The following is a 22,686-nucleotide window of genomic DNA, read 5'->3' as shown; positions in this document are numbered from 1 at the left end:
TCTTTTTGCATTTTGATCCTAATAACATGTACTTTCCAAGAATCTCATTACATGGCATAAATTTCCATTGCATGATCATGTGCTCACTAGTGAGGTTTTTGGAAGGAAAATTTCTAAAATCATTCTTGATGATCATGAGCATAAAATACCAATTCAAAAGCTTGCATGGGCTTGTTTTAAGGGATTTTGGACCAGAATTAAGCACTGTTCACATGGCCTTTCATGCATGGAGGTGAAAATATCATTTTTGTGCATAGACCTTACAATTGGTTAATCTTAATTGCATTTGGCTTAAACAGGTTCTAAACATGATTAGCATGGCATATATATTGTTAATCCTAATTGTTTTCAGCATTAGCATTCATTTCAGATCTAGATTCAAAAAATCATCCAAACTTTTCTCTCAAACTATTTTGCAAATTGTTCACACAGTAGCATTTCCTATTGGTTGATTCATACTCAAAGCTTGAAGCATCCATGGAATTTGCAAATTGAGCTGGTTTCACGTGCAATTGAGCTTCAATCTCACCAGCATTCATCTCCACAAGCATCATAGAGGAACTTTGAGCCATTACAAGCCTTGTGTCACGCGATTCCAGGTTCTGTTCATCAAGAAGGTCAGTTTTCGAGTTCAATTATTCTTGAATTCATTAGGATATTCATGTAGATCTTTCGCTGGTGATGATTTTGGCATAAAGTTTGATTGAAATGGTGCACTATACACAAAGTTATGCTTGATTGAAAGTTTGATGCAAATTTTTCTTTCCTTCGATTTGGATGATGTGTGATGTTTTAGTGCAAATTGATTGTGGATCTTGCATGTGCATGTGATGTTGATTCGAATGGTATAATTTTGGTTGGATTCTGGAACATTTGTTGATTTTTTGGAAAATGCGTATGAAGATCATCATGATCTTCATCTTCAACCTTTGAAGTTCATGCAATTTCCAGGTTTAGCTACGGTTTCTTCATGCCTTGCTGCGGTTTAGCTACGAAATTCATGTTTAGCTACGAAAATTCTAGGCGCTTAGGGTTAATTCAAAACGTCACTGTTTTAGGTTGCGCGCGCATTAGTTTGAAAGTGGACCAGGTTCGAGTCCGAGCGAGTGTAGATTTTCAAATTGCCTTGCCTTTTTTACTTTCCCTCCACATTTTTGCAATGCTAGCCCATTTTGATTTTCAAATTTTTCATGAACTTAGAAAAATCATAATAAATTGAAAAATGCACCAATTTGATCCCAATTTTTTGCTATATGCTCCTCATGTTGTCTAGTTTTTTATGAGTATATATTGGAAAGTTGTGCTTGGCTGGAAAATATTTTGTGCTAGGTTGATTGAGCATGTATCCATTTTTGACCTTGCCTTGCTTATCCCTTTGTGAAATGCTTGTTCCTTATCCAATGACTTTGAAATCATGCATGCTAATTCTAGACACATTGCTGGATATGTTGGCTTTGGTTTGATATTTTTCCCATGATCCATTTCTATTTTATGCTCATGCTAACTTGGTGTGACAATTTGTGTCACACATTTGGTTGTCTGCTTTGTACAATGTGATTGTCATGCCTAATGATGTCCAATGCTTCTGATTTTGTGTGTGATGGATGTTATAGATGTCTTGTTTGCTCATGAATTTTTCTAGATTTATTTGAGTCATTTCTGTTTTGATTAAGATTTTTCATTCATGTTGACCATTTGGATGCTTTGAAATCACCTTTGACTTCACTTGATCATGAAATGCATTTGGTTAATGATTTTGATGTGAGCCTTTTTAGGATATGTCAATATGTGTTTGAAGTTGCTTCATGTTAAATTTGAGCTTCTGTTTTGGATTTTTGATCCTCTTTTGACCCTAGGCTTTGACCTAGTGGTTTGGACTTACCATTTGGATTGTGATTTCAGGTTCAAGTACATCTCCATGAGTGATGATGATCCTTCATTTGAGCTTGATTATTGGTTGTGTTGGCTAACCTTTGCGTGTTTTGTAGGCTTTGAGAACCAATTCATTTGTGCTTGTGGCTTGCTCATTGTTGTCTGATGATGCTTATCTGTCTGTGTGATATTAACTGTTGATTGTTTGTCTGTACAGTTGAACTGATTGGTTTAGATTTTTTCACAGGTACCTAAGTTGCTTTAAGTTCACTTGAACTTGCTTTGCTAGCTTGTGGTTTGCTTACCACTGAGGTATAATCTCTTGACTTCATGTAGTCTGGAAGACCTGTCCCGTTATGTGGGCAGGCACTTGTCTGAAGCCCTCCTTAAGAGGCAATGCTTGTGAATGTTTAATTTTGTGCCAAGCAGGTAAAGACCTCTTAAGAGGTAATTGGCAGATAAAAGAGATGTGTAATCCATCTCCTGCTACTCAGTGTGTCATTCACTTTGCTCACACACCATGTGTTGATGCATTGTGAATAAAAACCCAAACTCTTGTAGTGTCAGTCATCTGTGGAGAAGAGTTCCTACATTCTGAACTCCCACACTTTCTATTTGAGTCAAGCTCTCCCAGGCCAGGGATAAGAGCTGTGAGGTCTTACCCTCACTTCCCATTTCATATGCTTCACCCTAACTCTCAATGTTAGGGTTAAGAGCTAAAAACACCCCATTCTAGTTGGCTTGTTTTTGCAGCATAGCCTTGTATGAGCCCAAACTGTTTGCATATAGTGCGTGTGCTTGTTTATTGTGCTTGTGTTTGTTTGATTGTGTTGTTTAGGATAGCTTGCTCCCTGTGCAAGTTAGGGTAGAAACCTCAACCTAGGACCATTGTGGATTACATGATAACTATTAGGCTCGAGTCAGGCTCCCTTCTAGTTTGTCATTTCCCAGTCTCTGGTTAGGTTAGAAGTTCTTTCCCTGTTAAGGGGAACTACGTCGCCCTGATCCTCATACCAGATGAGGTACGTAGGCAGGAGATGAGCTGATCTCTCCGGGCGCCCTTTTTCTCTTTCAACCCTTTGTGTGTGTTGGAGTCTGACGTAAGTCCAGCGATTGGCAGTTGGTTTCCTGTGTCTTGTTTGCTTGTTGGAGTCTGACGTAAGTCCAGCGATTGGCAGTCGGTTTCCTGTGTGTGTGTTTGTTGGTTCGGAGTCTGATGTAAGTCCAGCGATTGGCATTCGGTTTCCATGTTTGCCTGTTTGTGTGGAGTCTTACATAAGTCCAGCGATTGGCAGTCGGTTTCCTGTTTGTGTTTTGTTTGGCGTGCTTTAGCCGAGCTACGAGTGCTCTGATTCTTCTCTGGTTAGAGAAGATACGTATGCACAGGATGCGACATCCTAGCGAGAACGTTTCCCCCGTCCCGAACTACGTCGACTCTGATGTCTGTATCTGATAGACTATGTAGGCCCAGGATGCGATATTCTGCCGAGTTCCGTTTCTTTTGTCTTTCTGTGTTTCCTTCCAGCCTTGTGCAGTTTGTGAGCAGTCTTTAGCAACCTTTTCTTCTATTCTTTGTGCGTGGATCCCGTTGAGTACGGCGGATGCGTAGGGGTGCTAATACCTTCCCTTCGCATAACCGACTCCCGATCCCATCTTTCTCTGGTCGCGAGACCATGTCTTTTCCAAGTTTACTTCGAGCGTTTCCTTTCCCTCCTTTGGGATAAATAACGCACGGTGGCGGCTCTGTTGTTTCGTTTTCCCGCCGGTTTTTCGCGTAATGCGACAGCTGGCGACTCTGCTGGGGACAAGAGAAAAGTTGACCTCTTGCTGGTCCATCTTCCCTAAGCGAGTCACTCCTAGCGCTCTCTAGGATAGGGTTTGGTTGCTTTTACCGTTTCATTTATTGCATTCATTTATTTATGTTTGCATTTATGTTTGCATTCATCGTGTTTTCATCTGTGCTGGCTGTGTGTCTGTCTCTCTGTGGGGTGGGAGTTACAAGAGGTAAAAGGCCCAATACCCAGGCTATGAGTGAACTCTAGGACACTTAGGAATAGAGTGATTCTTGGGAAGCGGGTGGTATTGCGCCACTTAGCGGAACATGATATCACGAGCAGTTCAGACTCTGATGGGGTGTTATCGGTGCATACATCGGGTGTGTACAGGATGATATTCTTGAAAGGGTTGTTTATCCTGCGTTTCTCTTGACCTTACCCTGGCCTAGATGATACCCGTGAGTGGGGAGGGAATGAATCATTTGCAGGTACAGATGGTGACTATGGTTCAGATGGACTTATGGGTACTTACTTCTGACACGCCGGAGTTCTGTCCGTGACATCTATCAGCGGGTTCCGTTTATTTCGGATCCCCGGGTTGAATTTGAGGATACTTGTTCAGAGGATCTGGTTGTCATCCGTTCAGAGGATCTGGTTGTCATCCGTTCAGTGGATCTCTTGTGATGATGGTGATATATTCCCCGGTTCCATTTATTTCGGAACTCCCCAAGTTGGATTTATGGTTACTCGGGCCCTCAGATGATTGTAATCAGTTCAGAGATCGGTCCAGTATAGTTGATCCTCAGTTGACTTGGAAGATGGCACAGTGACCTGCCTGCATGCATTTGCATCATTCCCATTTCGCATTCATCTGCATTTAACCCATGTCTATCCGTACTCAGGGTCCATTTTTTGATTAAGATTCTGGTCGAGAGACATCCAGATGTCAGAATGTTGTTGATGAAATATTATCCGTCTCAATGAAGCTAGAATCAAAGGACAGAATATTCCTAGTACGGATAGACATTGCATGTATGAGTCATATTAACCGGTTTGCTGTTTTATAGGTGTCAGTATCTAACCAGTGCACATAGCTCTCCCGCTCAGACGTCCTACCAGACCCGACAAGTCCAAGCTAATGGATCCACCCAATGCCGACATTCTCGAATTGAAAGAGATGATGAGAGAGTTGTTCAAAGTCGTGCAAGGGCTCGCCTTGGGGCAGAAAGCGATTGTTGAGAGGGTGGAAAGGATTGAAAGCTGGATGATAAAGGAGAAAGTTCAGGGAAAGGCTCCGTCATCCGTAGTAAAGAAGCCCTCTGGCAATGGTCAACTCAAGAAGGAGGTTGAATCAGGTGGTGTGCAGGCCAAGAAAGAACGCGGTAAGGATCGTTACCACCCTTATGCTGCCACTGTAACCACTCCTGTTGGTAATCCACGTGTACAACAGCAACAACCGCCACCTCAACAGAGAGCACAGAAGGCTGGATGCCAAGTGAAGAAGGGGACGACGGATCGTCAGTTCGATAAGCCACCCGTGACTTATACCCCTCTGTTCAAGAGGTTGAGGGATCTTGGGTTAGTTCGACCAAGGATATTGGTTCCTGTAGAACTGCATCAGAGGCCTGCAAACTACGATGAGAATGCCAGGTGCGAGTTCCATTCTGGGGCACCAGGACATAACATAGAGGGTTGTAGAGCTTTTAAGCACGCCGTCCAAGACATGGTGGATTCTAAGGTCATCAATTTGGCGCCAACATTGAATGTTAACGCTAACCCCGGGCCAGGTTCTGTGGGGATGCAAGTGATGTCAAAGGACAGGAGAGGAACAGAGGTGACTGAGGGGGGATCAGTTAAAAACTTCAGTGTCTGTGGTCCCAAAACATCTGATGAAGGGAGGGGCTTTCCCTAGTGTTGATAATTGTTGTGCGACCGTCGCCACAGATGGGTGTGTAGTGATGGGGAAAACGATCCAGAGAATGATGGAAGTAGAAATGGACGGTGAAAAATTTGAAACACCGAGTCAGGCAGTTGAAACCGTCAAGGTGGAGAACGCCATTCTTGCTGAGAAAGAGAAGAAGCTGTCCATTTCTTCTTACAAACAGACCATGGAAGTGGTGAAGAACGGAGAAGCCCTGGGCTGGGGAAAGATCATAGACATTATGGTGAAAGCAGATATGTTCGGGATTGGCTATCAGCCAGACCAAGACTCGTCTAGACAAAACAGAGAACGTCGTCCACCGTTCACATTCGTCAAGGCCGGAATGTTGGATCCAGGTCACGCCTGTACAGTGGATGAAGAGATTGACAGTGACTGCGAGCTTGACTCGTGGATAAAATCGTGCGTAACAGGGAACTGGAAGGCCTCAAAGATCATCACTGTTACTCATCATGAAGAGTAGTATTTCTGTTTTTCAAATTCTGTTTGCATGAAAGCCATACGTTTTGCCCGAAGCGTAATGGTCCATTGTAAGGGCCATCTCATGTGTTTCATTATGCAACATTTTGCATCATTAATAAATGGATGTTTTTGTGATTAAAAGCGGTGTTCCATGTCTTTCATTTATTTTTGCAGTTTAAAAAATAAAAATGGCAATGTTTATTTTCATTTTTCTTTCCTTTTGATTTGTCTGGTTCCGACCTCAAAAGTGACTATTCTCTTGATCTCATTGATAACAATTCGGTTACACCTCTGTATGACTCCGACAATCCGATCTATCATGCCGAAGAAGAAGGCGAAGAAGATTGTGATCTACTGGAATTAGCCAGGTTGTTGAAACAAGAGGAGAAGCTGATTCAACCGCACGAGGAGCGATTCAAGATTGTTATTCCAGGCACCGCCGAGGTCAGAAAGGAAGTGAAAATTGGGGCCGCTTCAGAGGCGAGTCGAGAGCAGAATGGTAGCCCTGTTGAAAAAGCATGTGGATACCTTCTCCTGGTCATGTCAGGATATGCCAGGGTCGGATACCGATGTCGTTGTGCACAAGCTACCATGGAGAGAAGACTGTCCTCTAGAGAAGCAGAACGTCGGTGCCACGTATCAGAGTGACTTTGTTTCATGATATGATTCATCATGAAATTGAATGCTATGTGGATGACATGATAGCAAAGTCCCAAACAGAAAAGGGGCATCCGGTGGATCTGGCCAAGTTGTTTGACCGGATCGAGACAACTCAGACCGAGGTTGAGTCCGAATCAGTGCACTTGTGGAGTGTTGTCCGGTAAACTGCTGAGGTTTATTGTGAGCGGATAAGAGGAATCGAGGTCGATCCTGCAAAAAAAAAAAAAAGAAAAGAAAAGAAAGAAAAAAGCAATACAAGAAATGCCTGAACCGAGAACAGAAAAGAAGGTTCGTGGTTTCTTAGATAGATTGAATTTCATTTCACGGTTCATATCTCATCTGATAGCCACGTGGGAACCCATTCAAGAAAAAAAGGAAGCAAACGGTCAGGTGGATAATGATTGCCAATGGGCATTGAAAGATAAAAGAATAAATTGCAGGAACCTCTGATTCTGATGCCTCCTGTGGAAGGAACAACTGTTAATCTGGTACTTGACAGCCCTCGAGGAGTCGATGAGGTGCGTATTGTGTCAGCATGACGAGTCTGGTCGAAAAGAGCATGCAATTTACCTTAGCAAAAAGTTTATCGACTGTGAAACAATACATTCACTACTCGAGAAAACTTGCTGTACTTTGGCATAGGCTGCTCGCCGACTGAGACAGTATATGCTGGTTCATACCATTTTGTGGATGTCCAGGATGGATCCGATCAAGTATGCGTTTGAGAAGTCAGCATCGACCGGACGGGTGGCGAGAGGGCAAATGATGTTGACTGAATACGATATTCAGTATACCTCTCAGAAAGCAATCGAGGGGAGTGTATTGTCCGATTACATCGCCTCGCAACCCATTGAGGATTATCAACCAAGGAAGTTTGAGTTCCCTGATGAGGACATCTCGAGGTGCTCAAATCGAAAGATTGTGAGGAACCGATCCCGGAGGAGGGGCCTGACCCTGAATCCGAACGGATTCTGATGTCTGATGGGGGGAGGTTAATGTGGATGAGTTAGTGCTGCTTTGGTTACGCCAAAGGGATCCCACGTTCCCTTTGTTGCCCGGTTAGAATTTGATTGCACCAACAATGGTGGCTGAGTACGAAGCTTGTATCCTGGAATTGAACCTCGGTGCGCGCAACTACTGGGGCAACGCCTTCCTCACAGGAGTATGAGAAGGAATCGGTGCTACCATTTAAGGTCCTAATTGGAGAAGGCTGAGTGGATAAGGACTCGGTATGACGCGTTGAGCCTGACTGAGGAAAAGAGGCTGGCAGTTAGTGGTCATGGGACAGTTGTACCCAATAAATGAAGCGTGTTGTTGACCGAAAAGTGTGACCTCGTACGTACCACGTGGGAGAGTTGGTATTGAAAAGGATCCTTCCTCCTCAACGATCGTAGGGGCAAGTGGACACACGATTATGAATGCCCATTCATGGTCAAGAAGGTTTTCTCTGGTGGAGCCCTGTTGTTGACGACCATGGATAACGCAGATTTTCCGTCCCTTGTGAATGCGGACGTAGTTAAAAGATACTTCGTTAAAAAGAGACCCGCTGGACAAAAAGAATAAAAAGTCCAGGCAAAAAAAAGGGCAACCCGACGAACCAAGAAAAAAGAAGAGAAAAGGTTCGGGCAAAAATTAGGGATAAAAGAGAAAAAACTGTACACCCGGCGAGTCGAAAACCCCACAAGGGCGACTGGGGCAAAAAAAGGGTATCCCGGTGGACTGAAAACCCGAAAGGGCGGTCCAGGCAAAAGAGGGATTGAAACGAACAACTGCGTCCGGCATAATCGTTGATTATTTTGGTTAACACATCATGGATAATCCCCGACAGAGATCGATCGGAAGCGTCTTGTTCAGAAGACAGAAAGTGCGGAAAGTCTTGAGGACATATGGGGTGTAACCGAGTTGGAACCCGATGAGATCACGGTTTCACATTGCCATTAGGATAGATTTTTCCTTTTATGCGTGATCACCTCTTTTCAGGGTTTGCTTCCTGTGTGTTGCTCGGTTCTGAGCTACCTTTTGTTTAGTCAATAAATGCATGATCAGTCAAATAATTTTTGTTTTTGTTTTCATTACCGCTTTGATTGCGAAAACATCCGTTTATTTTTAATAAGAATATGTGCATTTTGAAACATAGAGGTCCCTTCCGATGCATGCTTATAAGATTGGAATCTGGAAATCTTATTCGAAAGTTTGAGTGACCTAGGTGTTGAAATGTTGGCACGCCTGGGGCACGCTTTTATCTAACGATCTCTTGTGCAGGTGTTGTTAGATATCTTCATTCACTTGCAGTTTGTGATGGATAGCCTTTTGACAAAAGATCCCCGCAGAGTCCAAATCAGGGGCAAGGGATAGAGGAACGGTGAAAAGACGGCGAAAGAAGGACGATGATCCTAGAGGGCAATCAAGAAGACTCTTCAAAGTATGAAGATTAAAGTAGCCCGGATATGAGGAGATCAATTGTCTCGAAGCAAAGAAAAGACGAGAATATTAGGCGAAGGATCGGAAGAGACCAGATGAGTCTGGAAGCTCTCAAAAGTTGAAAGTGGACACTATGGTTGGATGATGAATGCCAGTGTTCGACGAATCGATGGGCGTTCCATGTCAAATAGGTCGTATCTCCCCAGTGGGTTTGAGGGGTGTTATCTGCACAGCAGATTCGAGATCGGTGTCTCCCCAATGAACCTAAAGGTTGCCATATCCCCAGTGGAGGTGTCAGTGGGTGGTTTATTCTTGAGGGTGGAAAGATGCTTTTCCCCCAGCAGGCTTGAAGGTGGTTGTATCCCCAAGCAAGTATGAAATTTTTTTAGAACTGTTATTCCCCAGCAGTCGGGTGGCAGGTCTGAAGGCTATGTTATCCCCAGCTAGTCTGAAGATTGTCGGTCCCCACTGAATCTGGAGTTTGTTTTATCCCCAGCGGAGGTATCAGTGAGTAGGCTGTTCCTCAACAGTTGGATATGAAGTATTGTAATCCTCAACATGGTCGTGAATGCATTTCCCCAGCAGGGTTGTGATTGTCTTCCCCAGCAATTTTTGAAGTGGGTAGTGTTCCCAGCGGAGGTTTGCATTGATGGTTTTCCCCAGTGAGTCCCCGAGTGGATCAGTTTCGGTGAAAATTATTCCCCAGTAGAGTTTATCCTGCTCATGGGTTAGCAGTTATCCTCAGCAGAGGTGAGCATTGGTTGTTTCCCCTAGCGGAGTCCCCAAGTGGATTGGATTCATTGGAAGTTGTCCCCGGTGGGATTTATCCTTTCTCCAGCAGCAATGCTATTCCCCAGCACAGTTGATAGGTTAGTGTATTCCCCAGTCAGAGACTCCCTAGTCGGTTTATTTCCTCTGACGTCCCCAGAGTATCATATCAGCAGCATTCCCAGCAGTGCGTCTCCCCACAGAGTTGGAGGGTCCAACCAGATTTGTGCGCTCAGCAGAGCGACCATTTGCTCCTCAGTGGGAGTTTTCATCATTTGTATCTTGCATGTAGTAAACATTGCATCCTCAAATCGCGTAGCATTTCCATTCAGTATGGAGCATTACGCCATAGAAAAATTCAAACATATGCATTCATGTGTTAAGCCTAATCAGTCCATATCCTCAGCAGAGGCGGATCATTGTTCAAACATCTGTACGACACATTTGCTACAGTTGCTCTTGACAGACAGCATTCAAGGTTGATTCTCCCCAGTGAGCTCCCCATGAGATCCCCAATAAGTGTTTAGCCTTGCCTTGACATATGTAGATGTCATCCCTGTGATACCGGTAAGTGTCATGTCAGCACCCGTGTGTGTTCTTTCTTTGGTGTCGGTACGCACCATTGTTTCGGTGTCGGTAAACATCGAGTCTCACTCCAGTCATCGGTAAATGTCTGATCGTCCTTTTTTTTGGTGTCGGTACGCACCATTGTTTCGGTGTCGGTAAACATCGAGTCTCTCTCCAGTCATTGGTAAATGTCTGGTCGTCTTTTTTTGGTATCGGTAAACATCATCTTTCGATGTCGGTAAACATCGAGTCTTTCTCCCAGTCATCGGTAAATGTCTGGTCTTGCTTCACTTCTGTATGCATCATCTTTCGATGTCAGTAAACATTGAGTCCTCACATTCATCCGTTGATGTCTGGTCACCTCTCCATTGGTGTCGATAAACGTCGAGCTTCTCCCGTTCGTCCGTTGACGTCTGGTCGAGTCTTCCCATTCATTCGTTGATGTTTGGTCACCTCTCCGTTGGTATTGGTAAACGTCGAGTTTTTCCCATTCGTCCGTTGACGTATGGTTGTATCCTTTCCCAGTTCATCCGTTGATGTCTGGTCACCTCTCCGTTGGTGTCGATAAACGTTGAGTTTTTCCCATTCGTCCGTTGATGTATGGTTGTATCTCTTTCCCCAGGTCATCCGTTGATGTCTGGTCACCTCTCCGTTGGTGTCGATAAACGTCGAGCTTCTCCCGTTCGTCCGTTGACATCTGGTCGAGTATTCCCAGTCATTCGTTAATGTCTGGTCACCTCTCCGTTGGTGTTGATAAACGTCGAGTTTTTCCCATTCGTTCGTTGACGTCTGGTCGTATCCTTTCTCCTAGTCATTCATTAATGTCTGGCCACCTCTCCGTTGGTATCGATAAACGTTGAGTTTTTCCCATTCGTCCGTTGACGTCTGGTTGTACCTCTTTCTCCTATTCATCACCTGTTGATGTATGGTTGTAGTTCCTTTTTCTGGAAAAAATAAAAAAATCCCCAGTGAAGTCGTTGGTAAACGTCTTGTCTGGTCCAATGATAAATATCAGATCCCAGGTGAAGTTTCCGTTGGTGAACTTTCTGTTCTTGCATCCCCGCAGAGTGCAAATTTCTACGGTTCTTTGGTATTCAATCCCTGTGTACCTTAAAGGTCTGACAGCCGTTGCTCTCAGTCGTTCAGGTTCCCAGTTGATTGAATAGGGGCAGCTGTAGCACCTCAAATTTGCACCTCCCATTTGTACATTCATTTCATTTTTAGGTCATTAACATCGCATTAGCATTGCATAGCATGTTACATTGCATCAGTCAAGACTGGTCAGGAGATTCAACTGTGCAAGGCAACAAGAGCATTTTCCATGAGATCAAATCCCTAGGGTGGTTCCAATGAGCCTACATGATTCAAGGATCATTTTGAAGCAACTTGGCCAAGTGTTGAAGGCTCAGAATTCATCAGTGCATGTGCAAATCATCTGAGGCCCATGAAAGTCAACAGAAGTCAACTGCAAAGTCAACTGTGGATTTGGAAATGAGAAGTGTTTAGAGATGCTTCATTCATGTTCAAGCAAGTCTCATTTGACATTTTAAACACTCACATTGAAGAATTTGAAGCCAGGTCAAGACTTTCCCAAAATAGCAAGTGACCTATAATTTGGAATTTCCAAAAATGGCAAGGTTTTGGACCAACTTCAACTAAACTTTCCAACATCAAGAAGGCTTCAAATGAAATTTTGTCCAACATGAAAGTTGAAGATCTTTCTCTCCCAATTCCAAAAAGTCTAAGATCATGAATTTCGCATGTGTGGTTGAGGAGATATGATCCAATCATGGCAAAGTGTGTTTGAAAATTCAAATGGACATAACTTTTGAACCAAAGCTCCAAAATGAGTGGTTCTTTTTGCATTTTGATCCTCATAACATGTACTTTCCAAGCATATCATTACATGGCATAAATTTCCATTGCATGATCATGTGCTCACTAGTGAAGTTTTCGGAAGGAAAATTTCTAAAATCATTCTTGATGATCATGAGCATAAAATACCAATTCAAAAGCTTGCATGGGCTTGTTTTAAGGGATTTTGGACCAGAATTAAGCACTGTTCACGTGGCCTTTCATGCATGGAGGTGAAAATATCATTTTTGTGCATACACCTTATAATTGGTTAATCTTAATTGCATTTGGCTTAAACAGGTTCTAAACATTATTAGCATGGCATATATATTGTTAATCCTAACTGTTTTCAGCATTAGCATTCATTTCAGATCTAAATTCAAAAAATCATCCAAACTTTTCTCTCAAACTATTTTGCAAATTCTTCACACAGTAGGATTTCCTATTGGTTGATTCATGATCCTGAAGCATTTTTGAGAAGATTTGGACGTGGAATTGGATCAAACCGTGCCATATTTGCTCATACTCAAAGCTTGAAGCATCCATGGAGTTTGCAAATTGAGCTAGTTTCACGTGCAATTGAGCTTCAATCTCACCAGCATTCATCTCCACAAGCATCATAGAGGAACTTTGAGCCATTACAAGCCTTGTGTCACGCGATTCCAGGTTCTGTTCATCAAGAAGGTCAGTTTTCGAGTTCAATTATTCTTGAATTCATTAGGATATTCATGTAGATCTTTCGCTGGTGATGATTTTGGCATAAAGTTTGATTGAAATGGTGCACTATACACAAAGTTATGCTTGATTGAAAGTTTGATGCAAATTTTTCTTTCCTTCGATTTGGATTATATGTGATGTTTTAGTGCAAATTGATTGTGGATCTTGCATGTGCATGTGATGTTGATTCGAATGGTATAATTTTGGTTGGATTCTGGAACATTTGTTGATATTCTGGAAAATGCGTATGAAGATCATCATGATCTTCATCTTCAACTTTGAAGTTCATGCAATTTCCAGGTTTAGCTACGGTTTCTTCATGCCTTGCTGCGGTTTAGCTACGAAATTCATGTTTAGCTACGAAAATTCTGGGCGCTTAGGGTTAATTCAAAACGTCATTGTTTTAGGTTGCGCGCGCATTAGTTTGAAAGTGGACCAGGTTCGAGTCCGAGCGAGTGTAGATTTTCAAATTGCCTTGCCTTTTTTACTTTCCCTCCACATTTTTGCAATGCTAGCCCATTTTGATTTTCAAATTTTTCATGAACTTAGAAAAATCACAATAAATTGAAAAATGCACCAATTTGATCCCAATTTTTTGCTATATGCTCCTCATGTTGTCTAGCTTTTTATGAGTATAATTTGGAAAGTTGTGCTTGGCTGGAAAATATTTTGTGCTAGGTTGATTGAGCATGTATCCATTTTTGACCTTGCCTTGCTTATCCCTTTGTGAAATGCTTGTTCCTTATCTAATGACTCTGAAATTTTGCATGCTAATTCTAGACACATTGCTGGACATGTTGGCTTTGGTTTGATATTTTTCCCATGATCCATTTCTGTTTTATGCTCATGCTAACTTGGTGTGACAATTTGTGTCACACATTTGGTTGTTTGTTTTGTACAATGTGATTGCCATGCCTAATGACCTAGTGGTTTGGACTTACCATTTGGATTATGATTTCAGGTTCAAGTACATCTCCATGAGTGATGATGATCCTTCATTTGAGCTTGATTATTGGTTGTGTTGGCTAACCTTTGTGTGTTTTGTAGGCTTTGAGAACCAATTCATTTGTGCTTGTGGCTTGCTCATTATTGTTTGATGATGCTTATCTGTCTGTGTGATATTAACTGTTGATTGTTTGTCTGTACAGTTGAACTGATTGGTTTAGATTTTTTCATAGGTACCTAAGTTGCTTTAAGTTCACTTGAACTTGCTTTGCTAGCTTGTGCTTTGCTTACCACTGAGGTATAATCTCTTGACTTCATGTAGTCTGGAAGACCTGTCCCGTTATGTGGGCAGGCACCTGTCTGAAGCCCTCCTTAAGAGGCAATGCTTGTGAATGTTTAATTTTGTGCCAAGCAGGTAAAGACCTCTTAAGAGGCAATTGGCAGATAAAAGAGATGTGTAATCCATCTCCTGCTACTCAGTGTGTCATTCACTTTGCTCACACACCATGTGTTGATGCATTGTGAATAAAAATCCAAACTCTTGTAGTGTCAGTCATCTGTGGAGAAGAGTTCCTACATTCTGAACTCCCACACTTTCTATTTGAGTCAAGCTCTCCCAGGCCAGGGATAAGAGCTGTGAGGTCTTACCCTCACTTCCCATTTCATATGCTTCACCCTAACACTCAATGTTAGGGTTAAGAGCTAAAAACACCCCATTCCAGTTGGCTTGTTTTTGCAGCCTAGCCTTGTATGAGCCCAAACTGTTTGCATATAGTGCGTGTGCTTGTTTATTGTGCTTGTGTTTGTTTGATTGTGCTGTTTAGGATAGCTTGCTCCCTGTGCAAGTTAGGGTAGAAACCTCAACCTAGGACCATTGTGGATTACATGATAACTATTAGACTCGAATCAGGCTCCCTTCTAGTTTGTCATTTCCTAGTCTCTGGTTAGGTTAGAAGTTCTTTCCCTGTTAAGGGGAACTACGTCGCCCTGATCCTCATACCAGATGAGGTACGTAGGCAGGAGATGAGCTGATCTCTCCGGGCGCCCTTTTTCTCTTTCAACCCTTTGTGTGTGTTGGAGTCTGACGTAAGTCCAACGATTGGCAGTTGGTTTCCTGTGTCTTGTTTGCTTGTTGGAGTCTGACGTAAGTCCAGCGATTGGCAGTCGGTTTCCTATGTGTGTGTTTATTGGTTCGGAGTCTGATGTATGTCCAGCGATTGGCATTCGGTTTTCATGTTTTCCTGTTTGTGTGGAGTCTGACATAAGTCCAGCGATTGGCGGTCGGTTTCCTATTTGTGTTTTGTTTGGCGTGCTTTAGCCGAGCTACGAGTGCTCTGATTCTTCTCTGGTTAGAGAAGATACGTATGCACAGGATGCGACATCCTAGCGAGAACGTTTCCCCCGTCCTGAACTACGTCGACTCTGATGTCTGTATCTGACAGACTACGTAGGCCCAGGATGCGATATTCTGCCGAGTTCCGTTTCTTTTGTCTTTCTGTGTTTCCTTCCATTCTTGTGCAGTTTGTGAGCAGTCTTTAGCAACCTTTTCTTCTATTCTTTGTGCGTGGATCCCGTCGAGTACGGTGGATGCGTAGGGGTGCTAATACCTTCCCTTCGCATAACCGACTCCCGATCCCATCTTTCTCTGGTCGTGAGACCATGTCTTTTCCAGGTTTACTTCGAGCGTTTCCTTTCCCTCCTTTGGGATAAATAACACACGGTGGCGGCTCTGTTGTTTTATTTTCCCGCCGGTTTTTCGCGTAATGCGACACTTTGTCAAAGTAATAATTGTTGTATTTTTCCTTTCAAATCCTTAGCTCTGCCCAAGGCTAATGGATCATGTTGTAGGGCCCCTTTTCATTTTCAAATAATCATTATCAATGAATGAAAGGCATTTTGTTAAATTCTTATTATTCATTTACTTGGCTTTCTCTTAAGAAAATGACAATCTTTTCAAAAACAAAAAACTTTTCGTTTATGCATATTTTATTTTTACTTTTCTAAAATAAATCAATCATTCAAACATGCAGAATAAATGATAACCCCGTTGAATCCAACGACTTTACTACCTCTCATAACTTTGACTCCCCTATATACCAAGCGGAAGAAGAGGGTGAAGAAGATTGTTACATCCCCGACGAATTGGCAAGGCTGCTCGAGCACGAGTCCAAAGCCCTTCAGCCACATGAAGAACCGGGGGAAACAATCAACCTTGGCACAGAGGAAGAGAAGAAAGAAGTCAAAATCGGAACCACGCTTGAAGCAAGCGTCAAAGAGAGATTGGTTAAGCTGCTACAAGAATATGTGGATGTATTTGCATGGTCATACCAGGATATGTCAGGTCTAGACACCGACATCGTTGAGCACAAGCTTCCGCTTCAGCCAGAATGCCCGCCAGTAAAATAAAAACTCTGAAGAACAAGACCAGATATGGCTCTGAAGATTCATGAAGAAGTCAAGCGGCAATTTGATGCTGGTTTCCTCACAGTGGCGAAGTACCCACAATGGGTAGCTAATATTGTACCTGTGCCTAAAAAGGATGGAAAGGTGAGGATGTGTGTTGACTATAGGGATTTGAACAAAGCTAGTCCAAAGGACGATTTCCCTCTACCACACATTGATACTCTGGTAGACAATACTGCAAGTTTTACTGTATTCTCCATTATGGATGGTTTTTCGGGATACAATCAAATCAAGATGGCTCCAGATGACATGGAGAAAACCCCTTTTATTACCCATTGGGGCACTTTTTGCTACAAGGTAATGCCTTTCGGTCTCAAAAATGTCAGTGCAACTTACCAAAGAGATATGGTCACTCTTTTCCATGATATGATGCACAAGGAGATAGAGGTCTATGTTGACGACATGATCACTAAATCTCATAATGAAGAAGATCATATGAGCCATCTGAAGAAGCTATTTGAACGCCTCAGAAAGTTTAGATTACGATTAAACCCTGCAAAATGCACATTTGGTGTCCGTTCAGGGAAGTTGCTTGGTTTCATCGTTAGTCAACAAGGAATTGAGGTGGGCCCCGATAAGGTCCGAGCTATACAAGAAATGCCTGCTCCACGCACCGAGCGAGAAGTTAGAGGTTTCCTTGGACGTTTGAATTACATCTCAAGGTTTATCTCACATATGACAGCCACATGTGAGCCTATCTTCAAATTGCTTCGAAAGGATCAAGCCATTGAATGGAATTCTGATTGTCAAAGTGCTTTTGAGAAGATTCGTCAATACTTGCAAGAGCCTCCTATTTTAATTCCACCTGTCCCAGGAAAGCCATTAATCATGTATATGATTGTGCTTGAAGGGTCAATGGGATGCGTGCTGGGGCAACATGACGAAACTGGTCGGAAAGAACATGATATTTACTATCTGAGTAAAAAGTTTACTGATTGTGAAAGTCGATATTCGCTTTTGGAGAAAACTTGTTGCGCGCTAGCATGGGCCGCTCGTCGTTTGAGGCAGTACATGATTTTCCATAATACTTTGTTGATCTCAAAAATGGATCCAATAAAGTATATCTTTGAGAAACCTGCCTTGACTGGAAGACTTGCCCGTTGGCAGATGCTCTTCTCAGAGTACGACATCCAGTACGTAACCTAGAAAGCAATCAAGGGAAGTGTTTTAGCAGAGTATCTTGCTCATCAACCAGCTGAAGACTATCATCCGTTGAAGTTTGATTTCCCCGATGAGGATATAATGGTGATAAAGCATTGCGAAATCCCAGGCCCAGATGAAGGACCAGAACCAGGATCTCGATGGAAGCTCGCGTTTGATGGTTCTTCCAATTACAGTGGTCATGGTGTGGGAGTTGTTTTGATGAATCCAAATGGTGGTTTTACCCCTTTCACAACAAGGTTGTGCTTTGATTGTACGAATAATGTCGCAGAGTATGAAGCTTGTATCCTGGGTCTTGAAGCCGCAATTAATCTTCGAATCAAGATCCTTGAGGTGTATGGAGACTCAGCCTTAGTGATCTATCAGGTCAAAGGAGAATGGGAAACTCGTGATACGAAGTTAATCCCGTATCGTGCTCATGTTGTAAAGATGATAGAATACTTTGATGATATAACTTTCCATCACATCCCAAGAGTATAGAATCAAGTGGATGACGCTTTGGCAACATTAGCATCAATGTACCAAGTCAAATTCCGTAATGAATCTTCACTTATTCGGATCGAGCGAAGAGATGAGCCTGCTTACTGTCAACTGATTGAAGAAGAAACTGATGGTAAACCTTGGTTTCATGACATCAAGAGATATCTTCTAAGTCAAGAGTATCCAGAAGATGCTACATTGTTGGATAAGAAAACGCTGAGGAGGTTATCATCCAAATTCTTTTTGAGCAATGATGTGCTTTACAAGAGAAACCATGACCTGGTTCTGCTCAGATGCGTGGATAGACACGAAGCAGACCTGTTGATCAAGGAGATTCATGAGGGATCCTTTGGAACTCATGCTAATGGACATGCCATGGCCAAGAAGATTTTGAGAGTTGGCTATTATTGGTTGACCATGGAGGCCGATTGTTTCAGCTATGCCAGAAAATGATATAAGTGTCAAATTTATGCGGACAAAGTGCATGTACTGCCAACACTTTTGAATGTTTTAACATCGCCTTGGCCTTTCTCAATGTGGGGCATCGACATGATTGGTGCTATAGAGCCTAAGGCTTCCAATGGTCACCGCTTCATCCTGGTTGCCATTGATTACTTTACTAAATGGATAGAGGTTGCTTCCTACACCAATGTGACAAGACATGTGGTTGCTCGCTTTATCAAGAAGGAGATTATTTGTCGCTATGGAATCCCAAGCAAGATCATTAAAGACAAAGGTTCAAACTTGAACAACAAGACAATGACAGAATTATGTGAGAGTTTCAAGATTGACCACCATAATTCTTCTCCATATCGTCCAAAGATGAACGGTGCTGTTGAAGCCGCCAATAAAAATATCAAGAAGATCCTGCAAAAGATGGTGAAAACTTATAAGGATTGGCACGAGATGTTGGCCTTTGCTTTGCAAGGATACCAGACCTCAGTCCGCACTTCAACAGGGGAAACCCCATTCTCCTTAGTGTATGGGATGGAAGCAGTTCTCCCAGTCGAAGTAGAGATACCTTCAATGAGAATATTGATGGAGGCAAAGCTAGATGAAGCTGAATGGATCCAGAACAACTATGATCAACTTAACATCATTGATGAGAAGCGTATGACCGCTCTGTGCCATGGACAATTGTACCAGCAATGAATCAAGAAAGCGTTTGACAAAAAGGTCCATCCTCGAGAGTTCAAGGAAGGAGATCTCGTGCTCAATAAGATCTTGCCAGTACACAAGGATTCGCGTGGGAAGTGGACTCTCAACTATGAAGGCCCATACGTTGTAAAAAGAGCATACTCTGGAGGCGCTTTTTTCCTCACAACTATGGATAGAGAATAGCTCATTCGCCCCGTGAACTCTGATGCAGTCAAAAGATACTATGCCTAACAAAACCCGGTGGACTGAAAACCCGAAAGGGCGGTCCAGGCAAAAGTTAGGGATGAAAAAATGGTAGCTCGCTAAGTTGAAAACCTGAAAGGGCGACTTAGGAAAAAAAGAGCGTCCCGGTGGATTGAAAACCCGAAAGGGCGATCCAGGAAAAAAATTAGGGACAAGAGGCATAGACTGCATCAGTTGTCACTAATCAACACAGAAAAGCTAAAAGTGGAAGATCAACTCAACTGCTCCCTTCAGAAGCGGGGTTTTGTGGAGTCATTGTTATTAGGGATAGTTAGTCATTGCGATTCGATGTAAACCTTTCCCTATTGCCATTTTCAAATTTGTAACATTCCATGGAGCTACACCATTTGTGTGCTACCATTCTTGAATAAATACAAGTTTGCCTATCAAATTCTATCATTTGCTATTTTTCTCTGATTTTCTTTGTTATGCAAAATGCCATTTATTTGTTAATAATGAAATTTTGAACTCAAAAAGAATTTTTCAACATATTGAGAAATACAATTTTGCTTTGACATGTGGAAATATTAAAAGGAAACCTTTCGTCTTTCCCCACAAGTCTCAAGTTGCAAGACTTCTCTGGAATGATCAACATATATCTCCAGAGAGCACGGATTTAGCATTCTCCCTGGGCCAGTTGTAACTGTTTAGCTTGATAGATCCTCCTTTGGTGCATTTACTCACTCCTTCGGTTGAGTTATTGTTGTTGAGGATTCAGTACCTCCATAAAGCTCTCCCTAATTTCTAGTCTGTATATTGTCAGCATTTGCATATCGTGATCATTCATATATCATGCATATAAGCAAAATCTAAATCATACATAGTGTCGTACCCTAAATTTTGCCCACACTTCATATGCTTTCTAGTGCCACTTTATTTTGAATAAATGAAATGGCACAATTGGTAAGAGAGCATGTGTAGGGCTTATAAGCACAAGGACACGGGTTCGATTCCAATTTTTTTTTCATATTTTTGGCATCATTTATTAACAGATATTTTAAATAATAATTAAATTTTTATTTGTTTATTTTTATCCAAAATAGAAAAAATGATTAAAAGAAAATTAAAAAAAAATAGTAATAAATAAATAAAAGAAATCAATCAAAATATTCTAATTCCTATTATTACTATTATTAATGTGAATAGTTGTTGTTATTATTAATTGAAATTAATATATTTATTATTTAGAATTATTAGTATTAGTTAATGGCTTACTAGTAATAACATATTAAGTTTCATTAGTTTATTATTATCGTTATAGTAGTATTATTGTTAATGTGAATAGCAATCATGAAACCTTTTTAGTATCCAAAAATAATTGATAAAGAGATTAATTACTATGCACTGTCAGTGTAAAAAGATTTACATTGTCGATTCATCACCATCACTCATTTGTATTACTTTATAGGTTTTTAAAATAAAAGTCAAATTTATTTCAGTATCCAACGGATAGGATTAACTGACGGTGTAAAATCATTTTACACTGTCAGTGTATATCAATTAAATTCATTGATGAGATAAAATGAATTTTGTTAATTATTTAGTAATTAGTTACGAATCATTATTAATTATTATAGAATTCCTTCTTATGTTATTACCATTATTACTACATGTTATAATATCCCATCCAAACAAAACTATGAGTCATCACACAGTTCTTAGACCAATTCTTTCCAAAACAGATTACACTATTTATTCACTCATAATCAACACCATCAAAATCAATATCTAAGTTATTTTTCAAAATTAAAATAGCAAGAATCAAATAAGATCATCAGCTTTAAATCTCACTCACCACTTTGCGGAACTGTTTTTTAATTAGAAAAAATGATTAAAAGAAAATTAAAAAAAAATAGTAATAAATAAATAAAAGAAATCAATCAAAATATTCTAATTCCTATTATTAATGTGAATAGTTGTTGTTATTATTAATTGAAATTAATATATTTATTATTTAGAATTATTAGTATTAGTTAATGGCTTACTAGTAATAACATATTAAGTTTCATTAGTTTATTATTATCGTTATAGTAGTATTATTGTTAATGTGAATAGCAATCATGAAACCTTTTTAGTATCCAAAAATGAATTGATAAAGAGATTAATTACTATGCACTGTCAGTGTAAAAAGATTTACACTGTCGATTCATCACCATCACCCATTTGTATTACTTTATAGGTTTTTAAAATAAAAGTCAAATTTATTTCAGTATCCAACGGATAGGATTAACTGACGGTGTAAAATCATTTTACACTGTCAGTGTATATATCAATTAAATTCATTGATGAGATAAAATGAATTTTGTTAATTATTTAGTAATTAGTTACGAATCATTATTAATTATTATAGAACTCCTTCTTATGTTATTACCATTATTACTACATGTTATAATATCCCATCCAAACAAAACTATGAGTCATCACACGGTTCTTAGACCAATTCTTTCCAAAAGAGATTACACTATTTATTCACTCATAATCAACACCATCAAAATCAATATCTAAGTTATTTTTCAAAATTAAAATAGCAAGAATCAAATAAGATCATCAGCTTTAAATCTCACTCACCACTTTGCGGAACTGTTTTTTAATTACAAAATTTATCTTTTATATTAATTACGTTATTTTTAATCTAAAAATCTATTTTTGTATTTTATTATATTTTATTTTAATTTTTGATTTTTTTAATTATTGTTAATAAAAAATAAATAAAATTTGTATTTTTTAATTATTTTTTCAATTTTTTCAATTTTTTTATCTAAAAATCAAAATTTGTATTGTTTTATTCTTCAAATTTTATTTAATTCAATTATTATCATATGATTTATTTTAACATATTTTTAATCCAAAAACTATAAAAAAAAATCTTAAAAAAATCAAAATCTTTTTTGTTATTATAAATACATTGCTATTATTATTATTATTATTATTATTATCGATTATCATAAAATGTTTTTTTTGAGGATATCATTAATATCTTTATTATTAGTATTGATCCTTTTAATTATTATTGATTTACTATCATCAATTATCCAGATTATTATCATCAAACATGAAGTCAAAAAAATCATTTTTGATCATTTAATTAAAAATATTATTTTTTTCATTAAAATTATGATTTTATACCTAAAATCTCAATATATCATTAAAAAAAATTGGAAATATTTTGTTTATATTTTATTTTAGGATAGTAATTCAATT

This window comes from Lathyrus oleraceus, chromosome 6 (genome assembly GCF_024323335.1).
Source record: "Lathyrus oleraceus cultivar Zhongwan6 chromosome 6, CAAS_Psat_ZW6_1.0, whole genome shotgun sequence".
Taxonomy (NCBI): domain Eukaryota; kingdom Viridiplantae; phylum Streptophyta; class Magnoliopsida; order Fabales; family Fabaceae; genus Lathyrus; species Lathyrus oleraceus.
The sequence above is the reverse complement of the archived record's forward strand: the minus strand, read 5'-3'. Positions refer to the sequence as shown.